This window comes from Miscanthus floridulus, chromosome 17, assembly GCF_019320115.1.
Source record: "Miscanthus floridulus cultivar M001 chromosome 17, ASM1932011v1, whole genome shotgun sequence".
In the NCBI taxonomy this organism is placed as follows: domain Eukaryota; kingdom Viridiplantae; phylum Streptophyta; class Magnoliopsida; order Poales; family Poaceae; genus Miscanthus; species Miscanthus floridulus.
Window position 1 is genome coordinate 32,101,671 of NC_089596.1, and position 11,129 is coordinate 32,112,799.

The window sequence follows — 11,129 nt, forward strand, 5'->3', positions numbered from 1 at the left end:
ACTGTGGCTGGGCCAGGCCGGTGTCACGCGCTTAAGCTGAAGCACGATCCATGGCCACATCGGGTTTCTGAAGGAAGTGAGCCTATGGACTTCGTCTGAACGCAAGTTGGGGTAGGCAAGAGTTGAAACCTATCAGGAGCCCCTAGTCAATTGCACCATCCTCTAAAAAAAGCAATGCGCCGTGACAGTGTCCAGTTGAAGCATCAACGACCATATCAACACCATACATTGCTGAGCTGATATACAGTGTAATAAAAGGACATGATCACTAAGGTGATGGAAAAAATAAAAAGTACTGTATATTACACCCACCATTCCAAATTATAAGACGTTTGGTTTTTCTAAATACATTGTGTTTTACTATATATCTGGATATAGTGTATATCTAAGTGCATAGCAAAAAGTAATGTATATAGAAAAACCAAAACGCCTTATAATTTGGAACGAAGCAAGTACATGATATTGATAGCAAGCTCTATAGTTCCACGCTGTACAATTGATAGGATGTCCTATTGTGCCTCATAATTGACACTCGCATGGTCCAGATTCAACATTCCAGCAAACTGTGCCTGACCTTGCACCAGGGCACTTGGCTCCAGCCATCGGTCAACCCTACTAGTTTCAGCTGAATCTTGCACATTCAACTACATCGCTAACAGTAACTATTTGTGTTTGCGTGTCTAGTTTAAGTCTTAGTGTGGTTTAGAGTAGAACATCATTGTCGTCCCCAAGAATTGACAGAGAGAATGGCGCGATTGCGACATTGAATGTTGATGATCCAGCCTTGTCGATGTGCTTCATCTCAAAAGTCACATTCCTACAATCCAAAATGGGTTCAAATTACTTATTCCTATTTTCTAGGTGCAGAAAAAGATAATGCTAAACATAACAGCAAACTGTTGTTGAAACTTTTTTGCAGAAACTTCTGTAGAGCTACCATTCTCCCATTTAGAGTGCTCAATGGCCTCGCAGAAGAGTACTCAAAACCAGTCTTCGGGAAAACGACGGGTTGTTCTCCCACCACTCCAACTCCCCCAACACAACAATGATGTCAATCATATGAGCACATCCTTTATGATAATCAAATTAGAGTATCATTACAATAAACACTAACCAGATATTTTCCGTCCTTCCATTTCCATCTGTTACTATTAGAATGCGAATAGCCTAGAATGTCATAAGTCTAGAACAAAGAGTCCCGTCGTATGAAGAGTAATGTAATCCATATGAAGAGTCATGTAATCCCTTATATAAACTGCTGATCAATGAATGGAAAGTGCTAAGCCAGTTTCTATCAATTCTACCATGGTATCAGCCTATTAACGATCCTAACTCCTCCCCTTCCCTGTCTCCTCCCCTACCCAACGCTTGCTGCTCCTCCTTGCTGGGTCGTCCCTCCTTCCTCCTCCATGGCAGACGACGACGCCCAGGCTGCTGCCGCCTTGGCTGCAGCTATCGTCGCTGCCCTACCTCCTCCCAACCCCAGCCCAAGCTTGGCTTCGGCGCTTGCCACGATCAATGTCAAAACTCATATCCCCTTCGCCCTTGAACTCGATCCACCAAATTACTCCACCTGGCGTGAACTATTCCTCACCCTTCTGGTAAATTTGGTGTGCTATCCCATATCAATGGCACACCAGCACCCGAAGATCTCGATGCCTCATGGTTGGCGATTGATTGCTCAATCCGCTCTCTCATCTATTCGTCATCGTCACCCCGTGTGATGCGCCTCATCATGGAGAGCGGTGCCTCTGCCCACATCATCTGGACCAAGGCGGCCAACCTCTTCCTTGACAACAAGGCATCTCGTGCCATGACACTTGAGGCCAAGTTCCTCTCTATGTCACAGGGCGACTTGCCAGTTCTTGAGTATGCTCAGCGGCTCAAGGACCCTGCTGATGGGCTCGTAGATTTGGAACAGCCTATCAGCAATTCTACACTGCTGCTCGCCCTCCTCCGCGGCGTCAACGAGCCCCTTCGTGGCATGGCTTCCATACTGAACACAAAGACTCCGCTGCCCTCGTTCCTCGAGGCCCAGTCGCTTCTTTCCCTGGAAGAGTCCGAGCTCCCGGCGTCCTCTTCGGTTGCTGCCTTCACTGCTCCCAGGAGCGCCCCTGCGCCTCCTCGTGCCACTGTGCCAGTGCCTGCGACGTTCGCTGCAACCCCAGCGCCACTGGCGCCGCGTCCTCCGTCGCGTCCTTGGAGGTGTGGCAAGGGCAAAGGAAGGGGCTACAACAACTGGCATGCTCCCCGTCCATGGTCCAACCCGTGGAGTGGCCAATTCCAAATGTGGCCTATGCCTGACCAAGGAATTTTGGGCGCTAGGGTGGGCTCTGGGACGTTCCAGCAACAATTGCGTCCACCGCCAACCCAGGTGCATATTGCTGCTCCTCCCCAGCCCGGCTACCCCTACGGCGCCTACCCTTACAGCGCCTACGGCATTCCTTCGGGTGCTGCCCCTGCTGATCCGACGGTGTCCTAGAACCAGGCCGCCTTGGCTAACACCTTCAACACCATGACACTGCAGCAGCCCGACGCTACTTGGTTCATGGACTCCGGCGCGTCCTCACACCTTTCATCATCATCTGCTATTCTCTCTTCCATCAACCCCTTACTTCCTTCCAATTCCAGCATCATTGTCGGTAATGGTACTCGTTTACCTATCACCTGTTCCAGTCACACTTCGTTTCTTAGCTGCAACCGCCCTCTACATATCTCCAATGTCCTTGTTTCTCCCCACCTCATCGCAAATCTTGTTTCTGTGCGTAAATTTACTAAAGATCATTCTTGTTCAATTGAATTTGACCCATTTGGTTTATCTGTGAAGGATCTCCAAACCAAGATGGTGCTCCACCGATGTGATGGTTCCGGAGACCTTTACCCGCTCGTTCCGACGTCCACAACCCATCCTAGCGTCTTGCTTGCAGCCATGGAGACTACCTGGCACCGGCGGTTGGGGCATCCCGGCGTCCAAGTCCTCTCACGCTTGCGCTCCAATAAGTTTGTTTCTGTTACTCCTAGTAATAATGACACCTCTTTGTACCATGCATGTCAGCTGGGTCGTCATAGTCATTTGCCCTTCTCCATCTCATTGTCAAGGGCTTCAAAATCTTTTGAGTTGATTCACTGTGACTTGTGGACGTCTCCTATCATGAGCATATCCGGTTTTAAATACTATCTTGTGTGCTTGGATGATTTCACTCATTATTTATGGACCTTTCCTCTCAAATTGAAATCTGAAACTTTCACAACTCTACGCAATTTTCATAGCTATGTGCTCACTCATTTCAATTGCCGTATACAATTTGTTCAAAGCAACAATGGTCACGAATTCGACAACAATGCAGCTTGCTCCTTCTTCCTTGAACAAGGCATTCATCTTCGCCTTTCTTGCCCCCATACATCCCAGCAAAATGGCAAGGCCGAATGCGTCATTCGGTCCACCAACAACATCATGCGCACCTTGCTTTTTCAAGCATCTATGCCTCCTGCCTATTGGGTCGAATCCCTTCGCACCGCCACCCATCTTTTCAATCTACACCCCACTAAAACTCTTCAAAATCGAACTCCTCATCAAATTCTATTTGGCACACCTCCAACTTATGATCACCTCTGCGTGTTCGGATGCCGTTGTTATCCTAACTTATCAGCCACAATGCCTCATAAACTTGCCCCGTGATCTGCCGAATGTGTCCTTCTTGGGTTCCCGGAGAACCACAAAGGCTATCGTTGCCTTGACCTCTCTACAAATCGTGTCATCATCTCTCTTCACGTGCTCTTTGACGAAGACCACTTCCCTTTTGCTCGTCACTCACCGGCACCTTTGAGTGTCTATGACTTTTTGGATGACACAGATATTGACTAGGATGCGCCAAGTATTTTTCCCATGGTGGCATCGGGTTCCACTGGCCCTTCAGCGACCATGTTGGATGCCAATGCTGCTACATCTCCTGGTGGCATGGCTTCTCATCCTTCGGCACCGACAGCGGCGCCCACCCCTGGCACTCAACCTCAGCAACAGCCGGGGCTGGGAGGGGCGTCCACTGGAGCTAATCCACACCAAGGCGAGGTGCATGCTCCTGTAGCTTGTATGGGACGCCACCCTAGACCAGGCGCACGACTATGGCTTGGGCACCCTGGCAGCACTCAGGTGCCGCCCTCTGTGACCGGTGCTCCCTATCGGCCACCGGTTACACAAGTGTACACGCGACGTCAACAACCGCTTGCTGCACCAACGGTGCCCTCCGGATCTACAGCAGCAGCAGCTCCACCGCCCACAGCAGCAGCAGCTGCAGCGCCCACAGCAGTGGCAGCGCCATCTGGCTCCACCTCAACTGTCATACCGGCTGCTCTACGCTCCTCTCAAGCACCCATTGTTCCTATTCCTCCCATTACTAATCAGCATGCCATGCAAACCAGGGGCAAGTCCGGCGTCAGTCAACTGCGACAATTTTTCAACTTGTCTGCGGTTTCATCTACAGCTTCTATAGATATCAGCCCACCCCCAAAAACATATCGAGGTGCGCTCTCAGATCCAAATTCGAAGCATGCCATGGAGGAAAAATATGGTGCTCTTCTTGCAAATCAAACTTGGGACCTTGTACCGCCACCACCACATGTTAATATTGTTTCAGGCAAATGGCTTTATCGCCACAAGCACAATGCTGATGGATCTTTAGCCTGGTACAAGGCTCGTTGGGTCGTCCGTTGATTTTCTCAGCAGCACGGTATTGACTATGATGAAACCTTCAGCCCGGTAGTCAAGCTTGCAACTATTCATACGGTATTATCTCTCGTCATCTCCAGTGATTGGCCTATTCTTCATTTGGATGTTAAAAATACATTTTTACATGGCACTCTCAATGAAACTGTCTACTGCCAACAACCTCCTGGGTTTGTTGACCCAACGTCTCCTAACTATGTGTGCAAGCTTAACAAAGCTCTCTATGGCCTCAAATAGGCCCCGCGGGCTTGGTACAGCCGCTTCCAAGCATTCATCACCTCAGTTGGTTTCCGGGCTTCTCAATGTGACAACTCGCTGTTCATCTACACTCATGGGGCGGATGTCGCCTACCTTCTGTTGTATGTGGATGACATCATATTGGCAGCTTCATCACAACATCTTCTTCAACATATTATTGGCTCCTTGCAGCAGGAATTTGCCATGACTGATCTCGGTAATCGTCATTACTTCTTTGGAGTTTCTGCTCAACGGTCATCCGCAGGTCTCTTTCTTTCTCAAGCTAAATATGCTGCTGAAATTTTGGCCACGGCAAACATGTCATCATGCAATCCTTGCCAAACTCCACTTGAGGTTCATTCCAAACTGTCCGTCCAAGATGGACCACCAGTAGCCAATCCTACACTATATCACAGTCTTGTTGGTGCTTTACAATACTTGACTCTCACACGGCTAGATATTGCTCATGTCGTTCAACAAGTTTGCTTGTCTATGCATGACGCCCGGGAGTCTCACTTTGCTCTCGTCAAACGTATTTTGCGGTATATCAAAGGCACTATGGAGTATGGTCTTGCTCTTTCTCGCAGCCAGTCACATGAGTTGGTTGTTTACTCGGATGCTGATTGGGCTGGCTGCTAGACACCCGTCACTCCACTTCTGGATACTGTGTGTTTCTTGGAGATAACCTTATATCATGGTCCTCCAAGTGCCAACACACCGTGTTGCGCTCTAGTGCTGAAGCCGAATACAGGGGTGCTGCTAATGCCGTGGCTGAGGCATGCTGGATTCGTCAACTCTTGGGCGAGCTTCGTCGTCCTCTAACTCGGGCTACTCTTGTTTATTGTGACAACATCAGTGCCGTGTATTAGTCCACAAATCCAGTTCATCACCAACGGACCAAGCATGTGGAGATCGATCTCCATTTTGTTTGGGAGCGAGTGGCCCTTGGAGCTTTGCGAGTTCTTCAAGTTCCGATGTCCCTTCAATATGCAGACATATTCACTAAGGGCCTGCCATCCGCCGTCTTCATCAACTTTCAGTCCAGTCTCAACGTTCGCTCCTCTCTCGGTTGACACTGCAGGAGGGTATTAGAATGCGAATAGCCTAGAATGTCATAAGTCTAGAATGAAGAGTCCCAGTCATATGAAGAGTCATGTAATCCATATGAAGAGTCATGTAATCCCTTATATAAACTGCTGATCAATGAATGGAAAGAGCTAAGCCTGTTTCTATCAATTCTATCATGGTATCAGCCTATTAACGATCCTAACTCCTCCCCTTCCCTGTCTCCTCCCCTACCCAACGCTCGCTGCTCCTCCTTGCTGGGTTGTCCCTCCTTCCTCCTCCATGGCAGACAACGACGCCCAGGCTGCTGCCGCCTTGGCTGCAGCTATCGTCGCTGCCCTACCTCCTCCCAACCCCAGCCCAAGCTTGGCTTCGGCGCTTGCCACGATCAATGTCAAAACTCATATCCCCTTCGCCCTTGAATTCTAATTATTCGTGATTCTAATTCTATAAGCAAAAAAAAGAATTGGCCTTTCAATGGCTGGCTCCGGCTTTCAATATAGACGCTCCTGACTTGAACTCTTATCCCCTAAAATTTTCACTAAAACTGTATCAGAAAATTATATTGCACCCAAAGATATAAGCTAATTGTTTATCTAAGTTAATTAAATACACTAGCGCTGTCATGACTGTGAGAAAGCGAAGTCTTTTTTGGCCATTTCTCAGTCAGTGACGCATTAACTGGTAACCTAGGATTCCTAGGCCGCTGTTTCAGCTTTGCTTTGATAGCAAAACTTCTTCGGTATCTCAAATTCACGTGCGACATAGCACCGCAAATACCTATAGATGGGTCTTTTTCTCCAATACATCTAGAAGTTTTTTATCACTAATATGCAAGTTCCAGTCTCAAAATATCACATGGTCCAATTATTGAAAAGCAACCAGACCACATTCAAGTGCTCATTTTCTACAAGCACAACATGTGAAGAGATAAAACGTGTCCAAGGTGTGCAGTTTTGACCAGGTAAGATGGAACATAATTCAGTGATGACCTTGACCCTATTAATCACTTCTTTTCTTTCTGAGTCACAACACAACTACTTCCTCGTACTCTTAGATTAGTTTCACATTCTCGGAAACAAAAACTCTTAGACCAGTTTCTTAGCATATTCTTGCTCAGATAGTGAGCTGGAAACTTTTCAACACTACATACTTTCACATGGAAAACAACAATGCTTCAATCAATATTTTGCCATGGAAAACGAATGTACTCTCTCCGTTCCAAATTATAAGTCGCTTTGACTTTTTTGATTCATCCATTTTGCTATGTATCTAGACATATTATTATATCTAGATGCATAGCAAAATGGATGTACCAAAAAAGTCAAAGCGACTTATAATTTGGAATGGAGGGAGTACTTCCTAAGTACTTTCCAAACCGAAAGGGAGGTGCTGGAAAAAACTTACCAAAGTAGTTGCATTGCAAGAACATTTGAGGAGGGAGTGTGGAGCCAAAATCGTTAATTCATCTCTGTATTTAGCAGCATCCTGGAAGGATGAATGCATGAAAAATAAACTTGGCGAGGGCACCTTTTTTTACACAATCGAAAAAAGTTCCAGCATCCTCTTTCAAATATTTATCAGTCCACAATTGTTACAGTAGCAACCTAAACATAAAAACAGCAAAACACTACGTGCTCTCTGATATGACTGCAAAACAAAGTTGCACTACATCGCAAGTAGTACAATTGAAAGTTCAAAGTCCCAACCATGAGGATGGAATAGTGGAAATGCAATTCCACCATGAGAATGAGAATGTCCAACAGAAGCCATAAGGTAAAAGCACATGCCTTGTGTCCCTAAGACTTTCTCTGAACTTTTAGTGCCATCAATTGGTCAAAAGGAATCAAGCATCCAATAGTTCAGTCACATATGAGCAAATCAGTCATCATCATAAAAGACTTCTAGCACACATAGTCTTCACAAAGTCTCTGTCTCAGTTAGCTACCATGAATAAGAATGGTTGGAGGTTGGAATAATCCATCAATGTATATTCATCATCCAACCATGCTAAGGCAACTGAAAGTAACTGAATTGCTTGGAACAACGGACAAGGCATGAGTACAATACTCAAACCTCTCCTCGTGAATGGCCTTCTTCATCAACCGGCGGAGGCGCAGCATGGGCTCCTCCTCCTTGAATGACCTCAGCGAATCCCTCAGCCTCGCTGCTTCCTTGTAATCCTGCACAACCAATCCCATGTTGCAGGTCAACGAAGAGTCCAAATTTGAGCGAACGTTGATATTGCAAAATTTCTATCTCGGCCTTGGTACCTCAAATTGGGCGGCCACGGCAAGCTGCTGCTTTAGCATGGCGTACTTCTGGCTCCTCATCAGCAGCGACGCAACCGCCTTCTCCTTCTTCTCCCTCTGCACCACCTCCTCCCTCTCCTCATCCCTCCCCGGTGAATTCGAACTCGAATTAGCGTCCGAGGCCACTGCCGACGCCACCGGCGCCCGGCGCGCTGCGGTGAATCTACCCTGCGGCTACCTTGCGGATCTTGTCCTTGGCCCCATCCACGGCGCCTGCGACCTTAGACCCACCCACTGCATCCTCCTCTTCCTTCTCCCGAAACTACTCTGACCTTCATGGGTCGCCCCTGTATTAGGTGCTCGGCTTCCTCCATTCCTGGCTTCGCTGGTATCAGTGGAAAATTATTCAGATGGAGACATTTCGTCCCATGGTGGTGTCTTAAAAAAAGATACATAATAGAAGAGTCCACTAGTTAATTTATTTATCTATATATATTCCAATTCTTATTTTTATGTCACTAACTTAGTCCAGCAAGGAGGTCTTACCGTAAACAGGTCTTTTCAGAAAAGTCATATGCATGAATAGGCAATATATACATACCATGCTACTCAACAGAAAGTCTGAAGTATCCCAACGCTTCCTCTGTCTTCCAAAGTTGGTAGTCTAAAACAAATTATTACATACACAACCCCACAACACACACACACATACATACACACACGCGCGCATGCACCTGAGAGTTCAATGGCTTGCAGCTCAATTGAATTGCACTGGTCTTCATAATAATTTATACCAATGCACGAATTCTGATGACCAGTCGGGGTTTGGTTCCTCAATATTTTTCAAGGCCTTCTATTTCTCTGCAACCTCATCTCCTCCTTCCAGCATCTTAACAATTTCAGACATCTTGGGACGGTGGCAAGGTCTATACATTGTGCAGAGCAAAGCAATATGAACCATCTCCTCCAATTCAGCACTGTCATAGTTGCTTCTTAGCTTTTGGTCCACAAACAACATTAGATGATTTTGTTCAAGAAGTTCTTTGGCCTCAAACAAGAAGGTACAACAGTGTGGGGAGGGAAGTTCATAGTCTGCCATTGGTGGTGGCACATGTTAGGAAGTATTGTTTGCACTTGCTCCGGTTAGTAGGATGAGTTGGTAGCTGAATCATGTTGTTTTGTTGTTGTTTTGCTAAGTCTTGTTATCCTTCTCACTCCCACTTGTTATGTACTACTCTAGCCTTCAAGGGGCACCCCCGTATTTGGTGCTCGGCTCCCACCATTCCTGGCTTCGTTGGTATCAGTGGAAAATTATTTAGGTGGGGACATTTCGTCCCATGGTGGCGTCTTCGAAAAAGATGCAGAATAGAAGATTTCACTAGTTAATTTATTTATCTATATATATTCCAATTCTTATTTTTATGTCACTAACTTTTGTCCAGCAAGGAGGCCTTGTCATCAACAGGTCTTTTCAGAAAAGCCATATGCATAAATAAACATTATAGACATGACATACTACTCAATGGAAATTCTGAAGCATCCCTATGCTTTCTCTGTCTTCCCAAGCTGGTAGTCTAAAACTCATTATTGAATACATACCCCCACAACACACACACATGCACACACATACATATACAAACACACACACACACGGACACACACGCAACTGAGAGTTCAATGGATTGCAGCTCGATTGAATTGCACTGGTCTTCATAATAATTAATACCAAAGCACACGAATTCTGATGACCAGTTGGGGTTTGGTTCCTCAATATTTTTTCATGGGCTCCCATTTCTCTACAACACCATCTCCTCCTTCCAGCATCTTAACAATTCTAGACATCTTAGGGTGGTGGCAAGGTCTGTACATTGTGCAGAGCAAAGCAATTTGAACCATCTCCTCCAATTCAACATTGTCGTAGTTGCTTCTTAGCTTTTGGTCCACAAACAAGCTTAGTTGATTTTGTTCAAGAAGTTCTTTGGCCTGAAACACGAAGGCACAACTGCGTGGGAAGGGAAGTTCATATTCTGTCATTTGTGCTGGCACATGTTAGAAAGTAGTGCTTACACTTGCTCCGGTTAGTAGGTTGAGTTGTTAGCTGAATCATGTTGTTTTGTTAGGTGTTGTTATCCTTCTCTCCCACTTGTCATGTACTACTCTGACCTTCAAGGGTCGCCCCTGTATTTGGTGCTCGACGCCATCCATATTCCCGCCTTTGCTGGTATTAGTGGAAAATTATTCAGGTGGAGACATGTCGTCCCCTATTGTGTCTTCAAAAAAAGATGCGGAATAGAAGATTCCACTAGTTAATTTATTTATCTATATATATTCCAATTCTATTTTTTATGTCACTAACTTTTGTCTAGCAAGATGGCCTTGCCGTAAGCAAGTATTTTCAGAAAAGCCATATGCATGAATAGACATTATAGGCATGCCATGCTACTCAATGGAAAGTCTAAAGCATACCTACGCTTCCTCTGTCTTCCCAAGTTGGTAGTCTAAAACTTATTATTATGTACATACCCCCACAACAAACACACACACGCACGCACACGCGCGCGCGCACACACACATACACACATGCACACACGCACCTAAGAGTTCAATGGCTTGCAGCTCGATTGAATTGCAATGGTCTTTGTAATAATTTAGACCAATGCACACGAATTCTGATGACCAGTCGGGGTTTGGTTCTTCAATATTTTTCATGGCCTTCCATTTCTCTGCAAACTCATATCCTCCTTCCAGCATCTTAACAATTTCAGACATCTTGGGGTGGTGGCAAGGCCTGTACATTGTGCAGAGCAAAGCAATTTGAACCATCTCCTCCAATTCAGCACTATCGTAGTTGC

The 11,129-nt window shown here is 46.1% G+C and overlaps 1 pseudogene; it reads right to left on the reverse strand.

Annotated features, from left to right (window-relative positions):
• Positions 1-702: 702 nt before the first annotated feature.
• LOC136517328 (uncharacterized) lies at positions 703-8,577 on the reverse strand (annotated as a pseudogene).
• Between the last annotated feature and the right edge of the window lie 2,552 nt (positions 8,578-11,129).